This window comes from Alnus glutinosa, chromosome 4, assembly GCF_958979055.1.
Source record: "Alnus glutinosa chromosome 4, dhAlnGlut1.1, whole genome shotgun sequence".
NCBI lineage: Eukaryota > Viridiplantae > Streptophyta > Magnoliopsida > Fagales > Betulaceae > Alnus > Alnus glutinosa.
The window spans coordinates 7,299,008-7,319,207 of record NC_084889.1 but is presented as its reverse complement, the minus strand read 5'-3'; the positions used below and the strand labels follow the sequence as shown (position 1 = coordinate 7,319,207).

General features: G+C 35.4%; 1 pseudogene; it reads left to right on the top strand.

Moving 5' to 3' along the window:
- LOC133866085 (putative laccase-9) overlaps positions 1–16,918 on the top strand; it is a 40,829-nt pseudogene extending 23,911 nt beyond the window's left edge.
- Positions 16,919–20,200: the final 3,282 nt, after the last annotated feature.

Genomic DNA, 20,200 nt, shown 5'->3' with positions numbered 1-20,200 from the left:
AGCCAATTGGACACGCCGCTGCATGCTGACGTGGTACTTGACCACGTTGCTGCCACATCAGCGACATGGTGAATCCACGTCGCCCACGTGCTGTGACGTGGCTAGGAAGCCACATGGCACTGTGACGACGTGGACAGTGTGACCACGTCGCGAAATGTATATTTTGCGATATCCTGATCAGCCACGTGGACACCACATCGCCAGTGACATGTGGTTAACTGCTTGCGACAAAAAAAAAAAAAAAAAACATTAGTAGTATTTGGAAGAAATAAGGTAACAATTCTGATTGATATTCTCTTACTTACCTATAAACAAAGTCTGTATTTTATCAAGAAGATACCAAGTTAAGCATAGGTCAGAAGATTTTTTTTTCTTTTTTCCTTTTTTTTAATTTTGTTTCAGGTTTAATTTATGTTACTAAGAAATTCTTGAATTTGCTTGAACAAACATAATTAAAAGTAATTAATTTGGAATCCTTTTCGCTGCGTATTTTAGTATAATAATTGTTTTGTAGGCTAAATATTCAAACTCGGGCTTTCATATGATTGGATGGCTGAGCTACCCTGCTACAATTCCTCCCGTCAATTAAACACAGCTAAGCTAACACCTCCAGCGAGCTGAGCCGTTCGTTCAGTATCTCTCTCTGATTGTAAATTTTCTTTTTGTTTTCCTCCTTCTAGAAAGAAAGAATACGTCATTGTAATTGAAAAATTTGTTGGCCATTCAAGCTGATGAGGAGTTGACGATTGGGTTAAGAGCATGCATAAAGGTTGTTGTTGGTAGGATTCGTTGTAGAATTTCGGTTGCGCATCACAGCACGAGTAATGAGTTGAGAACTTTAGGTTGAAACCGTAGTAAGAAATTGGCCTCAGCTTTTATTACACCCTTCACAAAAGAAAATTAAGCTTTTTCAGGACCCAAAAACAATATATTAATGCATGCGTTCAATTTCGGTGGCCGTTCAGAGCCATTATTTGGCAACTCGATCCCTCCGCTCATATTGGGGGAGAATTGTTTATTTATTTATTTATTTTTTTAGTGATAGTAAAATGTAATTGATATGATATATATAAAGTTAAAAAAAATTATATGAAAAATTGAAAAAAAATTGTATTGTAGTGAGTTTTTTTTTTATTAAAATAGTAATAAAAAAAGTATTAATATGATATAGAATGTTAAAAAAGTTATAAAATTTTTGAAAATTAATTTTTTTAGAGAAGTTAAAATAAGAGAAGGAGAAGGGAAGGGAATTATCAAACGCAGCCATTATGGTTACTAAGTACGTTTTAGCGTTTAACCTATCCCAAACATTCCCCCCCTCTCTCTCTAAAGGCTCGCATAATTGTACATAGAATTGAATTTTCTGCCCACCATCTCATTCACCAAAATTAGAATCATCTTCGACCTCTCTCGAAGCAAAGAACAATTCCATATTAAAAGGTGAACAATTCCATCTTTTAAATTATGTCTTTCTTTCGTGTTTAAAAGGTTACACTCTCCAAGTGGTACAAGCTTTGCGGATAAAAGATAAAAATTTAAGTAAATATGATATGATCATTTGATTGAGAAGGCCGGTTAAGTCAATATTAAGTTGCCTCCTCTAGTGAAAGGTCACTCATACTAGACGTCTTGCTAATTATGGAGTTGCGCATAGTCTCGCGAAGCATTTTCTCGTAGTGAAAAATATGTAGTTCTTGAAAATATCATCCATTGTACTATTGATGTTACTTCTGCTGAGCGTTGTGCTTAATTTAATTAATAATATGTGAGCACACAGCTAGCAACGCAAAATCCACCCCATGCACCATTATTACACCAGCAACACAAGAAATCCACAACCACAAATCCATCCGAAACTTTGACATTCCATCAAGTTTACGTCACCCGGCCCGTACTCGATCAAAACCCACCTCTTGGAAGCAACCCGTTCACCGAATCAGCAACCAAGTTGCGTCAACCAACACCATCCCACACTCCACAGTTTGTTTTTTTTTTTTTTTTGTCTCAACTCAACCACAAAATTAAGTCACAACACCCGATGCCAAAATTCACCAGTTGTTTGTTCTTTTATATATATATATATATATATATATATATCCATCCTTGTCATTGTAACACGTACAATGACAATATCGCCAGAAAAAAAAAAAAAAAAAGAAAAAAAAAAAAGAAAGAAATATGCACATGCAGCTTCAACCAAATTTCATACATACCCATCCCACCAATTTGTGTTCACTTCCTCTTATTCTCTTTTTAGGATTGAAAGAATTGCATAACGGTACTACTTCAGTAATTTTTCTTTCTATTTTCGAAAAGCATTTATGAATGTATTGATGGAAATGGAAATTTGTGTTATGGAATTGGAATAACTGCAAATTGACTGAAAGTAAAATAAGCTATTTCGAGGATAGATCAATCAACCTCCTTACAAAGACTAAAATTGGTTCATGAATCATAATTGGCCCATAATAACTCTAACAGAATTTCCCTCAAATAATTATGCCATTTCATCTGTACTAAGCTCACGTAATAATGCCCTCGCCAATTTAAGCCCACTCCTTTAATTAGCTCACCATCCACATAGGCACAATAACACACGTGAATGTTTATAAGCAGCTCAGCCCTACACCTCATGCGATTACTGACCAATCCCAGCTTGACAGTTATGTAATACCCAAAATAATAAAATAAAATGTAAAACAAATATCCGTTAATCACGTTTTATAATAAAAAAAACCAACATCCGTGACTTACATTTAAAAAGAAATTTAACGAACGCCTTAAAAGAATTTATTTTTGCTCAGAACCTAAATAATTAACAATTAATACCCTATCCGAACATTCGATGTCTCACTAATACATTTGGTGGTTATCCTATCCGAACATTCGACATTCCATTGAAATGTTCGACTTTTCATTTCCCCGAATGTTCGATCACACCTGAAAAACATTTCAACTTTTCATTCATCTCAGTCAATCTTATCCCTTTCTCATAGTACCTATAAATAGTACATCGCGACCGTCAGCTTCATCCTTCACTCTTTCACTTCAGCAAACCCTAAACTTGTAAGAGAGAGGTTGTAGAGAGAGAAATTGTGGCATTTGGAGTGATTACATCCTCCATACAATAACCTTTGAACCTCAAGTCCGTTTTTCACAAGGATTATAAATTGAGATTGTTGTTTATAAAGCATTTTGTGAATTCCTGTTATGTTGAGTTTATGATTTATCACATGTGGTAATTATATTTTTCAAAAACTATGAACATGTCCATATTTCTCATGTTTTGTCACGTTGTTATGGTTTAATATGTTTTCATAAGAGTTATTATAACCTTTAATTGGTTAAGCTAGAATGTGGTTTAAATAGAAGTTTTGAGTTTTTCATGCATTCTGATACCCATCAAATGTTCATTGCATTTAACTGAACGTTCGACCCTTGTTGGTCGAACGCTCGACCTCAAAGTCGAACATTCGACAGTGAACAGAAATGGATAATTAGGTTTTTAAGGATAGATTAGAGTACCTAGAACGTTATTAGGGTTTTTAAGTGCATGAATTAAGACTCTCAATGTCTTATATGTAATATTAGATGTTTCACAAAAGCAAGGAGTTTGAGATGTTCGAAATTGTAGATAAGTGATTGAGGTAATTAAGTAAATGCTTACAAAACTTATTCTACTTAATATGCGATAAGTCATAGGACTAAGCATGCTTTAATTTTTGAAAATGAAATATCATGAGCCTACAACTTTTATAATATGTTTGGACTGCTTCAAATGGCCAGATAAATAATTACATATGATTTTTTTTTTAAATAAATTAACAATATTTGCATTTTATGATGGTATATCAATACATGCGGTATAATGGTCATGGGCTTAATATTATACAGGCTTGGCCCTATGGTCACATATATTTATGTTTATATTTGGCCTAACATCCAATGGTGTTTTTGTGACAGACACATCATGTAAGAATAGGGTCACGGTTACGGCTTTGCTACTAGCGTGGACCACCCGAGGTCAAACTCAGACGGGTTGGCTAGTATATGCCGGTATGCGGTAATATCTAGGGCATTGATTTGTACTACAGGTTCATCGAAAAAACGCCAACCTTACGAAGAAGGGGTTAAGGGATTGGATAGACAAAAAGAGGAAAGTTATATTGATTAAACATTTTGATATATATATATATATATATATATATATATATATATATATATATATATATATCAAAATTTGTACCCTAAATCTAGGAAAGTAAAAGTGGTTTTCTTAACATTATTTTAATATTAAAAAAAAAATTATCTTTCTTCTCTCATTCCCCTAATATTTATTTAAAACATTATTTAAATGATTTATCTTTGCTCTCTTTCTCTTAACATTTAATTTAAACAGTATATAATTGGTTTAGATAAAGGATGAGGGAAGCTATTTATGATTATATTTAAATAGGAAAGCAAAAAGTGTTTTACAGTGTGTTTGGCATAATTGTGATTTCGTATACAAATAGTACGATTTTAAACCAAGTTGCAAAATATAGATTGTTTGATATTGCATTTTTAAAAAATTGCAATTTAAAAACATAAAAAATCTAGATTTTCAAATCATAAGCAATGAGATGAGTTTTTTAAAATAAAATTTTAAAGGTCAAACTGCGATTTTGTCAAAAGCTTAAGTAAGTTGTTAAAAATCACGTTTTTAAATCGCCAATTTTAAAATTGTTATTTTAAATTCCACTTTTTAAAATCGCAAATTTAAACAAATTTTTAATTCTCTAAATTGAAGTAGAATTTAAGATAAACTGCTATCTGTGCTTTTACATATGGCGCAAAATTATCGTTTGCCTCAAAGGTGCAATGTCCGGACTATCACAGTCAAACATGAGCCCCGCATATGATAGAAGTTAGGTTGAGATTCAATGTTTTATAACCAAGAAAATTCGGAAAATAATTTTTGTACAATTAAAAGTTCACAACTTTTACACAATCAAGACATATTGATAGACCCATCATACATAAGTCCCATCATATTTTGATCGTATCAAATATGTTGTGCAACTAAGCATCCCAGAAAATTCATGGGTGCATGAATCGTGGAACACATCGGTTTGGTGGGTTTAACGTGAGTGGGAAATCAAGCGTGCTTTGGAAGAGCCGAAGAGGTGAGTAATTTGTACGAAAATTAAAAAAAGTAAACACAATAGATTCGGTCCCAACCAAAAAAGTGCATACCTATAATGTATGCATGTTTATTTGTTCCTCGGCGTCCGTACAACTGAAAAGTGTTTGACAAAACAACAAAGCACTGGCCCTATCAAAATGTCCATTCTGAAATCCATGGAAGGTGAATCACGTGGCCGATTGCTCATGCCCTTCAACACTTGATTTTATTGTTTCAACAAATGGAAAGTTTGGTAGCTAGGTTTATTTGTAGACTTTGTCAATCGACCAAAAGATCTTGAAGGCTCATCATTTTCTTTTTTCTTTTTCTCGGCAGACATCGACGGTTCCTCTTGAAGATCGAAGGATCTAAAATTTTTTTTTTTTTGGTCAAAGAAGGATCTCAATTAAGCTTATCATTATCTATTTCTATAAGTCTCAAAAAATCAAGGGGACAGATGTATGAAATAAAGAGTGCCTTTTAGGGTGGGACCGTGAGATTAAAAATTGATGGAGTTTCTAGGCGTTATATGCGCTTTTTTGTTTTTTTTTGACATGTCCACAAAAGAGGATCTCAATCGACTAAAAGATCTTGATTTTATTGTTTCAACAAATGGAAAGTTTGGTAGCTAGGTTTATTTGTAGACTTTGTCAATAGACTAAAAGATCTTGACGGTTCATCATTTTCTTTTTTCTTTTTCTCGGCAGACATCGACGGTTCCTCTTGAAGATCGAAGGATCTCAAACTTTTTTTTTTTTGGTCAAAGAAGGATCTCAATTAAGCTTATCATTATCTATTTCTATAAGTCTCAAAAAATCAAGGGGACAGATGTATGAAATAAAGAGTGCCTTTTAGGGTGGGACCGTGAGATTAAAAATTGATGGAGTTTCTAGGCGTTATATGCGCTTTTTTTTTTTTTTTTGACATGTCCACAAAAGAGGATCTCAATCAACTAAAAGATCTTGATTTTATTGTTTCAACAAATGGAAAGTTTGGTAGCTAGGTTTATTTGTAGACTTTGTCAATAGACTAAAAGATCTTGACGGTTCATCATTTTCTTTTTTCTTTTTCTCGGCAGACATCGACGGTTCCTCTTGAAGATCGAAGGATCTCAAACCTTTTTTTTTTGGTCAAAGAAGGATCTCGATTAAGCTTATCATTATCTATTTCTATAAGTCTCAAAAAATCAAGGGGAATCACAGATGTATGAAATAAAGAGTGCCTTTTAGGGTGGGGCCCTGAGATTAAAAATTGATGGAGTTTCTAGGTGTTATATGCGCTTTTTTTTTTTTTTTGACATGTTCACAAAAGAGGGGGAATTGAGGATTCGAACTAATGACCTCCACTTCATGAGGCATAATTTCCAACCGATTGAGTTATCTCTTAAGGACATATATATGCGCTTCTTCTTAAATATTGGACAAGTCTTTTTGCATGGTTCAAAGCGACGTCCATTTCTATGACTTTAAGTCCTTGCCAATTTCCTTTACTGTAGTGGGCAATCATGTCGCGTTTATTCAATTTGGCTAGAGGACCATCAATATATTATTGAGGGCTTTTCTTTGCTTCATCAATTTTTTTTTTTTTTTTTTTGTGGGGTGGGGCCGTGGGGGGTTGGGACGTTTTTGAGTTGAGAACATAAAATAAAGTGGTAACAAACATGGCCAATTGGTTTGTCTTTTGTTTTCTATTTTTAAAATAAAAAATTCAAAACACGAAATGGTTAAAATTATGTTTTATATATCATGTCAAAACACATATGTTAACAAACATACTCTTGGTTTATGGCTCTCTCTAATATTTTGTCGTGATTCACAAGAAACACATTCTAATGATTGGGAATCATATTATAGGCACGGTGCGAAGCAACCAAGAAATTTGTGATAAAAATTTGCTTATATATATATGGGGAAAGTACACTTTACCTCCCTGATCTATCCACCTATTGACAATTTGACACCCGATGTTTAAAAATTGGTAAATGACCCCCTTAATGTTAACAACGTATGGCACTTAAAACCTTCCGTCCCCTTACTTGTCAATTTTGACGGAAAAAAGACCACGTGCATTGCATGTGACCTTTTAAAAGCCAGAAGTTCCAAATTTGCCCCATGTGTTCCAAAGGTGAGTTTTAGAAGGGCGCTCCACAAAATTTAATTTGCTGACGTGTTGGCCTTAGAAGCTAAGCGGACCCACATGTTGGCCTTCTCTGCCTTTTCTCTTTGGTGTTTGGTTTGCTAGAAAGCGAAAGAAAAAAAAATGGAACTCGACGTCCTCCCGTCAACCGGCTTCCAAAGAAACAGAGAGTTTGCGTCTACTGTAGTACCATCGTTTGGGTGTGATTGAGTTGGATTGGTTGTGCTGTAACAATGAGAATGGGGGAATTCTCAAATATGGACACCAACTTTCCGACCTGCACCGGCGACGTGTTCCCCAGATTGTAGACTCTCAGCTGCGCCGGGCCAAGCTTCTTGCCTCTGCTGACGATGCTCTTCTCCGCCGTGTCCAGCGGCCTGATGCACCCTTTCACAATGTCGTTGATGTACGATGTACGATAAATCACGCACCACCTCCTTCTCCTCCTGTATCTGGTACACGTCAATGGTCTTACCTAGTAAGCTGTCTATTGCAACAAATATGGGAACTGCTGAACGGAAGGCAATGAATGTGTCAATTGTGAAGAAACCACACTATGAACATGTATTGCTATCTCTTCTTTTCACGAACTAGGTGTTCACCAGTCTTCAGCTTCGAGCTTTTCCTCAGTATCTTTATCTTTGTCGTTGTTTTTGCTTGACTCTCCTCTGGTGGTCTCGCTAGGGCTCTCTCTAAAACCCGAGTTCACGTCCAAACTCAAAAGTGTTATTCTTGGCCCTTTTGTTCTGCCACTTCTTGACGTGTTTACGAAGCATACGATTTGATTTTCAGGCAACCCTCTATTTCTTACCGCTTTGATGACTCTCTCAAACACTTCAGGCCCATGTTTATCAATGTAACGCTCTACGGATTTCTTGCGTCGAGGGTCATCATCTTGAGCACCTTCTTGTGGTCCTCAGAATAAGTTGAGCTCACAACGTCCCCCATCTTAACATACTTCCTCACAATACTCCCGTAAAATATGCTGCCCCGTTAAATATTGGCAGCACCAGCCACATGCAAAACACGAGCTTCATGTATGGCAAAATTGGAAACCTGCAGGCACTCACCCATTACCCAGACCCAGACTCATATATATATATATAACCCAGAAAGAAAATCACTGCTTTAAACAATATTACGTACCAAGCAAGAACTTTCCAACAAGAAAGCTCGAAAAGGGTTATGAAGGAGTATAAAACCCAGTATGTTAGCCATTGCTGATCGTCTAGGGTTGATGGACTCTCGATTGCTCGCATTGATGCGTATCTGTATGTTCATTCATATATCAATTAGCCATATCATGAATATTACTTTTCATATCTGAGAACGCCCATGTTGAAATTCTATTCCTCCACGATCCAGTGTTGATGGACAAAGCCTACAATCTTTGGTGAGTTACGTTTGATGGAAAATACGAGATGCATGCGGCAAGTTTTTAAGGTAGGTGGGGTCGACGATAAACGAAGTAAAGCATTTCTGTTGGATACCCTAAAGTTTTGTTTGTAGATTCCAGTTTTCTTTCACGTGCAATCTAGATATTCTAAGAGGTTATCCGTTCCTTGATTTTTGTTTGTAGGATTCTTGTGTCTCTAATTAGCAACTGTTCAGTTGTTCTGTATGTCTTATTGGATTCAGCATGGCTTTTTGGGTTAAATGGGAGGGAGACATCAATCAAGGTGTGGAAGGCCCTGTATTATACTTGGCACTATTCTGATGCTATGTTTAATCTAGGGGTTATAAACATCAAGAAACAGGATCCAAGATAGTTCACAGGCTAAACGTCGACACTCTGTTCTCCCCTGTTCTACACAACCAAAACAGGGGAGAATACAGTTGTTCTCACTCTCACTCACTCACTCAACCGATTGATGGTGATGTTAACGCACATTAGCTTAGGTTACTGCTTGCCTGCTAATGTGCTCTCATGGTTGATGGGTGCATTGTAGAAGGGTCTTTGAACTTGTGGACAAGGTAGGACATGTGGGTGCATCATCTGAACGAAGCTCCCTCATCTTCAGCACACATCTTGCCAGCTGACTCGCTTCCTCTTTTCAGTATACCAATATTCTACGAACTGATTTCTGCAGCTTTTTCATTGGACCTGTTAAAGCCTTTTCAGTGGGAGTCCAAGCATGGCGATAATCAAGTGGTGTAAAAAAAAAATGTCGTTAATGGCTAGAAACTGGTGTAAAAAAATATGTCAACTGGTAGTCGAAGCCCTCAAGCGGCAACTCAGCCAGAACTCAAAATGCAGCATCGATTCAGTACGTGATCATCATGAACTGATCGAGTTCTGGGTCCTTTGAAGTATCTCTTGAAGTCAAAACAACACCGTTTCCCAAACTAAAGTCGTTTCCAACAAGGAGAAGAAATCTAAACACCAGCTCAGGCCGGTGAGGGAGAGGCCGTAGATGTAGTTGTAGGTGTGGGCGATTTCTTCGCCGGCCTTCTTGGTGGCAGCAGGGCCGGCCCGATATATTTGGGGGCCTTAGGCGAAAAGTTTAAGTGAGGCTTTTTATTTAAAATTAAATATAAATTAAATATTATTTAATTTAAAATTATATTTTTATTTAAAATGCATTCTTTTCACTTTTTGGGATGCAAAATTACTTATTAAATTTTTATATTCAAGTTTTTTTAACATTTCCTTTTCAATTGATAATATGGCTAATCCATTTAATCTTTCTTGTGACATTGTTGATCTTAGGTAGGATTTTATTAATTTAATTTTGAAAAACTTCTTTTTGCAGAAGCAACTGTAACTAATATTGTCAATAAAATTCTATAAACAATACTTGCATTAGGAAAAGAATCAAGTATTTTTATATAATTTAATGTGTCAATTGGAACACTTTCTTCTATTTGTAAAATTTCTGTTAAAACTTTTAGTTCTGAAAATAAATCTAAGCCATCCATATCATCTTTTAGAAAACCTTTAAGGTTAAGACATCTTTTTTTTTTTTTTTCTTTTTTTTTTCTTTTTTTTTGTTTTTTTTTTTTTTTAAGTTTTTCATATTCGGAAGCATATTTTCTAGTAGACATCTATAACTAAAAGCAATTACAAATTAAATAAACACAATTTATATATATAATGACTATAATAAAATAAATTAAAAAATAGAACAAGAAAACCCGATTTGTCAAAGATTGAATTCTCCTTAATCTTTATGGTAGAATTATCTTACACTTTTAACCTGCACAAAAAAAGACAAATTAATATAAAAATATTTCCTAAAATCAAATAAAAAAATTAATGCAATTGATTGATTGAGTAGATATGGAATGATTTTAAGGACTTGAATAGTAAGTTATAGGGAAAGAATGAAAATGGAGAAAGAAGAGAGAAATTCAAATTTTGAATAAAATTGACTTGAATAGAGAACTTGAAATTAAAAAAAAAAAAAAAAAAAAAAATAGAGGAACGTTGGGCGTGCTGCGTACAGGACTTTCCATCTTCAATATATGAGGCTTTCCATTTTTCAAAAAAACTTTCCATCTTCTTTCATTCTTAGCATTTAATTTTATTTATTTTTTCATCCTAAACGTTGGGCGTAAAGGACAATCAACTTAATTATGTCTTTTTTCTTTTTTTTTTTTTTTTTAATGAGACTTTCCATCTTCATTGATTTTTCCTAAATTGAGGTCTTATTAATTTTATTTTTACCAGATTTTGGAGCTTTAATTGGAGCCTTATTAATTTTATTTTTACCAGATTTTGGGGTCTTATTAATTTTATTTTTAGTTTTTTACCATATTTTGAAGCCTTATTAAAGTGTATTGATGACAATTAAAGTTTTTATTTTTTAAAAAAAATTATTAATAATTTTTTATTAGGGACCTTATTAAATTGGAGGCCTTAGGCGACCGCCTAATTCGCCTAAGGCCCCAGCCGGCCCTGGGTGGCAGCGTAGAAACTGGCATGCTGGTCGGTCGGGTGCAATTCGGAGAATGGGTTATCGGTGTTGAAATTGTGTGTTTTGACTAATTAAATGAAACGGTGTGTTTTGAATGGAAGGGATGATTTTGGAATGCTGGGCTTTAAGTGCTCACGTGCATTGCACAAGACCCTCTTTCCGTCACTTTAGACGGACTAAGTGGACGGAAGGTCCAGATTGGCACAAGTGGTAAACGTCAGGGGGGTCATCTACCAAAAATTGAACATTGGGCGTCAAATTGCCAATAGGTGGATAGATCAGGGGGTGAAGTGTACTTTCCCCTATATATATATATATATTCCCATACTTCTTCTTACAACACATTTTAAAGTCATTTTCTATCGGATATGTTTTTGACAATTTTTTTATTGAACCATATATAACAATTTTTTTATTGATCATTAATCAGTTACCTTCTTCCATTCTTCAAAATAAATCCTCATATGAATTGTTGTTTTCCACTCCTCTTTTTGATCATTTCTGAATTTTTGGTTGTCTATGTTATGCTTCTACTTTAACTAGACAACGTACACAATTTGATCCTAGAGCTAAACCCTCAGTTTTTGTTGGTTATTCGTCTATTCATAAGGGCTATAGATTGTTTGATTTTCACACACATTCCTATTTTGTATCCCGGGATGTTGTTTTTTATGAGCATATTTTTCCTTTTGCTCATTCTTTAGATTCTTTTGTTTCTCCTCTTCCACATTCTACAGATATTTCTACATTTCCTCCTACTGATGGCCAATTTGTTTTTCCCGATTCATCTTCTACTGATATTCCTATTGCTTCACCCCCTGTTGACATTTGTACTACTTCTGACTCTTCTTCCATTCCTGATCTAGTAGTTTATGACTCCTCTGTTCCAAAAGCACCATCTTCACCTCCTAATCTTCGCAAATCTACTAGGAAGAAGTGTATCCCCAGTTATTTGCAGCAGTATCACTACTAGCTTGTTCAACATCCAGTTCAATCCATTCCCAAGGTAGATTCTGATCCTCCTTTTTCTTTATCTTCATTTCTTAGTTATGATCGTATTTCTCGTAGTCATAAACAGTTTTGTCTATCTGTATCAACAAAGCCCGAGCCCCAGTTTTTCCACCAAGCTGTGAAGCACCAGCATTGGTGTGAGGCTATGGCTGTTGAAATTCAAGCTTTGGAACAGAATCACACTTGGCTTCTCACTAACCTTCCCCCTGGCAAGAAAGCTATAGGCTGTAAGTGGGTGTATAAGGTGAAATTCAAGGCTGATGGCACTGTTGAGAGGCATAAAGCCCGGTTTGTTCCAAAGGGTTATACTAATGCGAAGGTCTAGATTATTATGAGACTTTTTCCCCGGTTGCTAAGCTTACCACCGTTCATTGTCTTTTGGCTTTGGTTGCTTCTCAAAATTGGTATCTTCATCAATTGGACGTTAACAATGCATTTCTGCATGGTGACCTTCATGAGGAAGTTTACATGAGTCTTCCTCTTGGATTTGCTAGTAAGGGTGAGCACCGAGTTCGCAAACTTATGAAGTCCCTATATGGTTTGAAGCAAGCTTCCCGTCATTGCTTTGCTAAGTTTTCCTCAACTTTGCTCAACCATGGTTTTGTTCGATCTCGAGCAGATTACTCTCTATTCACTCGGTTGCAAGGTTCAGTTTTCATTGCTATTTTGGTGTATGTTGACGACATCATCATTGCCACTAATGATTTAGTTTCCATTTCTCCTTTGACATCTTTCCTTGATACACAGTTCAAGCTCAAGGATCTTGGTCCCCTCAAGTTTTTTCTCAGCCTTGAAATTGCCCGCAGCTCCAAAGGCATTTCCATCTGTCAAAGGAAGTATGCCCTGGATATTCTTGAAGATGCTGGTTTACTTGCTGCCAAACCAGTTACTTTCCCTATGGAATCTAATCTCAAGCTCTCACGCACCACAGGGGACACCCCTTAGCTGTTCCTACATCATACAGGCGGCTGGTGGGCAGATTACTTTACATTACTATCACCAGGCCAGATATTTCATATTCTGTCCAAATTCTCAGCCAGTTCATGGCCAATCCTCAGCAACCCCATTTTGATGCTGCAGTTCGAGTGTTGAGGTATATCAAATCAGCTCCAGCTCAGGGTCTTTTCTTCCCTACCTCTTCCACTCCTCATCTCAAGGCTTTTTGCGACTCGGATTGGACTGGATGCCCGGATACTAGAAGATCAGTGACTGGTTTCTGTATTTTCTTGGGGGATTCTCTGATTTCTTGGAAATCCGAAAAGCAAACTACCATTTCCCGGTCTATCGATCAATGGCTTCCACTACATGTGAGATTGTGTGGTTGCTCAGTTTACTCAAAGATCTCCATGTTCCTCACTCTTCGGCTGCCTTATTATTTTGTGACAGCCAAGCTGCTCTTCATATAGCAGCTAATCCGGTGTTTCATGAGCGTACAAAACACATTGAGGTCGATTGCCATCTTATCCGCGACAAGATTCAAGAGGGCATTATTCGGACTCTACACATCAATACCCATCACCAACTCGCTAACTTACTCACCAAAGCTCTTGGTTTTACTCGTTTTCATCATCTAGTCTCCAAGATGAATGTCCTCAACATTTTTCCTTCATCTGATCTCAGAGATTTCGGCCCTTCATCTTGAGGGGGGGGGTGTTAGCTAGCATTTCTAGTCTTTGTTAAGTTAGTTAGAAAGTATATGAAACACGTGTTAAATGTGTTACATGCTGATATTTGTAGTTATCTTGCTGATCAAGTCTCTTTCCTCTTATATATAAGAAGAACTTCTATTGTAATTCATAAGATACTTCAATACAATTTACAGAGAAGATTTTCTCTCTTCCAGTTTTCTTCTTCTCCAATTTTCTACTTCCGCAAACACAAATTTCAATACTTGACAACCTACCCTGTGAAAACACTACATGTGAGGAGTCAGGAGATCGATATGGCTATCTGTTTGCTACAGGTGCGAATAATATAAGTTGGTTTAATCCTACAAGTACTGATATACTGCTCGCATACTACAGGTTTTGCCTCTTTTCCCCCTTACATTTTTTTATTAAACATGCTGTCTCATTTTTGGAAAGAAAAAAGTATGCATTTTCAAAGCATTCCCTTCTTCTGCTACGAATATTGCATCTCCTTATTATCATCCCAATGATATTAATTTGATTGACGCATACTTTCGAATAGGTTTTCTACACAGATATTCTATAGAAACAAACTTTTGTAGTTTTCTTTCAATTAATTCTCGTAAAATTTCTTAGTTTTAGCTGTAGTAATCGATCAACTCTGTTGTGGACAGATAAGATACCCCCATGGCCTCCTTTGATTTATATTTATTTTGTGGAGAGTACGTAGAAATTTCAGTTATATATATGTTTCATTTTCGCGCCCGTTCTACTCGCCCTTAGGAGTTGAATCCTGTTATCAAGCAATTTCCTTTTGAAGTGAACTTAGAATTAGGTTTTATGGGCATATAAATTTAGATTTTAATTATCTATACAATTAATTATTTTATAACATTTGTCTGAAAATTTTTCTAATTAAAAATAAACAACTACTTTAGGCAACGACTTTTCCATCTTTTGCGTGGGTTGTTCAGTTGGGACTTTATTTAATGCTTAGAGTTTAAGAGAATAAGTGAGATCCGAGAATTTCGATCGCAGTCTTGGTCACAGGAGATGGAGGTCTTAATATTTCAGAAATTTAAGTTCCCAAGACGTTCGGTTGCAATGGTGGTTGCATCAAGTTCAAACGAATAAGAAATAAAGTAGTTTACAAGCCTACTCGAGAGCCTCGGTCACAAGTCTCAAGAGCCACAAAGAAGCTTGGTCACAAGCCAATCGAAGAAGGTTCGAACACGATATATTATTGGGGTAGACCCGAGACTTCGATTGCAACAACGGTCGTACAACATTTGAATGCCACCATCGAGAAAATGTGAAAGCATAGAACGCGTTCAAACGCGCTACTCTAACCCTATGAATGCTAGCTCCTCTCATGGCTGCTTAAAAAACTGACTTTCACCTAAACTTTAGTTTTTCTCAAGGCCTATATAAGCATCTTTATGCATGATTTTCAAAGGTACTTGAGGCAATTATTTTGTGAGCAAAGAGAGAACTATTGTATCTTTTTGATTTCAATTAAGTCATAATGTCTCTTAAAGTTTAATAAACCACACAAATTCTCAAAAAATTTCAAGCCACCAAAGTTTCGGGTGGTAGAGGAGAATAAATAGAATATTGGCCAGAGTTTTGTATCTACTATGGTAAAAGACAAACAGATTGTTAGTTGGATACAAATTAATAAGGTTTTTACTACAAAGGTTTTATAAGTATAAACGTATTAATGTATGTTTAATCTTCTATAGTAAATTGGTTTCCTTGGTTTCGTTGTTCTGGAGTGGTTTTACTTTTAAAGAGCTCTTCAAATGTTTCAACTTCATCATCAAAATTGTTGTCTTGAATCTTGTTATTTAATTTTGGTGATATTATGTGTGGTTGCTATATATATTTACACACGGATAACTCCCAATGAATGGTCGTTTCGTGTACCCACCCCTAAAGAGCAAACCCCTGACTTGTGCTAGGCGCCCCCCATACGAATCGGATAAGACTCGGCTTTGTAACGGGCTTAGTCCCATAGAATTGTTTGCACCTACAGGTATTCAAACTTTAGACCTGATGGGGTTCTACGAAGTCCAAGGCATTCATCACACTATATTTTTGTTGATTGAGATTGTTAGAAATCCACGTATTCACCCCCCTCTTTATGTGTTGTTTCGGGTCGTTGAACAAATTTCAAAGTATATATCCTACTATTATATATGCTAAAAATGATATTGAATTGGAGACTTCAATGCAGGAACATTAGTGGGATTTATACTATAGATTTCCCAGACAAGCCCCCCTATTATTTTAACTTTACATCTGATGACACTAAAGATGATAGTGGAGTAACAAAGCAAGGCACTAAGGTGAAAGTGTTGAATTATAACGAAGCAATTGAGATACTTTTTCAAGATACCAACTTGTCGGGAGGTGGGGCAAATCATCCGATGCATTTTCATGGGTATAGGTTCTTCGTGGTTGGAATGGGTTTTGGGAATTTTGACAACAAAACCGACCCAAAAAAGGATATAACTTAGTTGATGCACCTGAAGTGAATACCTTTGCTGTTCCTAGGAATGGATGGCTTGCCATCAGATTTCTAGCAAAAAATCCTGGTATGTTCTATCCATGCTTTTATCTATTTCTTTTTTATTAATATTTTTATAGTTATTGTTGTTGATATTATTATTATAATTAGAGGCATAGCTTGGACATAAGCCTAAACCATATTTCGACTCGAAACATTGTGGTCTTTTCATTGTGAATATATTTGGCAGGTGTGTGGTTTTGGCATTGTCATTTGGAGCGACATTTTACTTGGGGTATGAATGCTGCTTTTATAGTAAAAAATGGAGATACTGCTGAGACAAGTATCCACCAACCTCCTGCTTACATGCCTCCTTGTAGAGTTCCATTCAGATCTTGGCTCCAAAATAGTGATGGTTCGGATGAAAAAGAAAAAGAATCAAGTTTGATCTAAATGCCACCATGCACTGGTGCGTGAGATCCACTCCCTAGAGCATGTGTCCCACGCGCCGGTCAGCATGTTCCACTCTCTGTGCCCCAGTCGCTGCTACTGTTTGGTAATTGTTGTGTTGTGTTGTGTTTTTTTTTTTCTTTTTTTTTTTTCTTTTGTGTTTTAGTCACTTTTTATTTTGTGTTTATGTACCCCTGTATTTTTTGGTCAGATCCCGTTGTGGAGACTTTTAATTCGATCTTTGTGTTGGTCCGTCTCTCTTATTCAGTCCCCTGATTCGGACTTAGACAGTGTATTTAATGTTTCAACTTCCTTTCAATGGTTGTTGCTACTTCTATGTTAGGGTTCAAATAGGTTCGCCTTAAATATTTGTGCATCTTTTGTTTTTGTAATCACCTTGCGGCCTCTTAAGAAGATTGGGTCACTTGTTTAACTTATTTCCTATCCTTTGTATGTATTTCTGCACTACTTTATTTCATTTTGAGTCTGTAGTTGGGAGCATGCCCCTTTTTTGTTTTAGGATTTTTCACTCTCTCTTCCTTCCGGATCAAGAGTGCATGAGAAGGAAGGATCCTCTCTTATAACTGTTTTCCCATATTCAATTAGAAAGAAAAAAAATGCATTAATCAATTTTATCAAATGTTTTTTAAACACTAAATTGCATTAGTTGAACTTTTGCTCTTCTATTTGGCAGTAAATCCTCTAATCTCTCGTTGTTATATATGTTAACATATACACTATCTCTTGACTTTTGTCACTACAAAGGTGTAAAAAATATATTCCAGCGCATGACATGGTTTTATGGTTTTAATGTGAGTGCGGGAATCAAATGTGCTTTGGATGTGCTTTGGATGAGCCGAAGAGGTGAGTAATTGTACGAAAATTAAAAAAAAAAAAAAAGTGCACTGGATAGATATTAATATTGCGTCCCAACAAAAAAGTGCATATATGTGTAATGATATTTGCACAATTTATGCATAACTTGTACACAACAATCTATATGGTTAATGATTAAAAAAAATGCTAAAATAATATTACACATAAGAATTATTGTGCACAAGTTGTAGGTTTTCTTTTTTGTTTTCCTCGTAGCTAGTAGAAAGAAAGAATACGTCATTGTAATTGAAATTTGTTGGCCAGTCGGGCTGAGGAGCTGCCTATTGGGTTAAGAGCATGCATAAAGGTTGTTGTCGGTAAAATTCGTTGAAGAATTTCGGTTGCGCATCACACTCACAGCACGTGAGTACTAATGAGTTGAGAACTTCAATTAGGTTGAAACTGTCACAAAGAAATCTACTGGTGCTGCCAAAATTGGAATCTAATTAGTGGGGACATCAGTTTTATATATACATATATATGGATCATAGCGGTGGTGCAAATCGTGGTGGCCGGCCATTACAGTTAATGCATGCGTACGTTCAATTTCGGTGCTTCAGAGCCATATATTACATGCGACCAATTTAAGCCCACTCCTTTACCTCACCTTCCAGATGGGCACGTACAATAACACGTACACGTATATGTTTATAAGCAACTCGATCAGCCCTACACCTTATAAGATTACTGACCAATCCCAGCTTGACAGATTCTCTAATACTCCGAAATAATAAAATGAAATATAAAACAAATATACGTTTTAATTACATTTTATAACATTTATTTGAAGCAATATTTAAATAATTTATATTTCTTCTCTCTTTCTCGTAACATTTAATTTAAACAATATTTAATTGATTTAGGGAAAGGATAAGGGAAGCTATTGAGAATTATATTTAAATAGGAAAATAAAAAGTGTTTTATAGTATGTTATGCATGGCGATTTCGTATATATACAAAAAGTGCAATTTTAAACCTATTCGCAAAATATAGATTGTTTGGGATTGCGTCTTTTAAAAAATTATAATTTGAAAACATAAAAAATCTGCATTTTCAAATTGCAAACAATGAGATGTGTTTTCGAAAACACAATTTTAAATGTTCAACTAAGATTTTATCAAACATTTAATTAAGTTGTTAAAAATCACATTTTTAAATTGCTTAATTTAAAATCGTTATTTTAAATCACACTTTTTATAATAACAAATCAAAACAAACTCTTAATTCTCTAAATTAAAAAAAGAACTTAAGATCAACTTGCTGCCTGTGCTTTTACATTTGGCGCAAAATTATCGTTCGTGGGTGCATGATTCGTGGAACACATCGGTTTGGGGGGTTTAATGTGAGTGAGTAATTGTACGAAAATTGCAAAAAAGTGCACAGAAAACTGGGTTCCAGCAAAAAGGTGCATCCGAATATATGCATGTGCATTTGATTCCTTCGACGTCCGTACAACTTAAAAGTGTTTGACAAAAGAACAAAGCATTGGTCCTATCAAATGTTCTGAAGTCCATGGAAGGTGAATTATTCACGTGATTTTCTTGTTCTAAAAAAATAGAAAGTTTGGTACGTTTATTCATTTGTAGACTTTTGTCAGTTGACTCGAAGATCTTGAAGAATGACGGTTCATCATTTTCTTTTTTTCTTTTTCTCGGCCGACATCGACGGTTCCTCTTGAAGAAGGATCTCAAGCTTGTCATTGATTGTATATATAAGTCTCAAAAATCAAGAGGAATCGCATGTTAATGAAATAAACAGTACCTTTTAGGGTGAGGGCGCCTTGAGAGTCCGCTCGTGGCTATCAATGTTCTGAAATTTATAGAATTATTTATTGAGACAAGAGTTACAAGTTCATAAATTAAATTTATTGTTGTTAATATAAAAATAAAAGAGATTTATATCGTTCAGACTATTTCTCTATAAATAGAGTCTTATATACAATCAAATAATTAAGAAAAGATGTAGCAAAAAAAAAAATTATGTATGTGAATGTAAATAATAGGTCGAATCACTTAAAATCTATGTTTTATCGCTTTTCTTCATCTCTTTCAATTATTATTAATTCTTACGTTTCTGAATCACGTGCCCTATTACCCTTCAACAATTGATTTTATTGTTTGAAAAAATAGAAAGTTTGGTGGGTTTGTTTATAGACATTGTCAGTCAACTCAAAGATCTAGCTTCTCATTTATACAGAGAAATTATGTATTCCTCTTGTGGTCCTTCATTTTTTAAAATTACAATAGTTATTGAATTAATTTGTGGGACCACGTGTAGGACAACTATAGACCCAACAGATTGAATAGTAATTTTCAAAAATGAAAGAATATATAGCACATCTCTTTTATATATATAAAAGTCTCAACTATAGACCCAACAGATGGAGTTTCTAGGCGCAATGTGCTTCTTCTTAATTGGACAGTCTTTTTGCATGGTTCAAGGCGACATCCATTTCTATGACTTTAAGTCCTTACCAATTTCCTTGCCTGTAGTGGGCAATCATCATTAA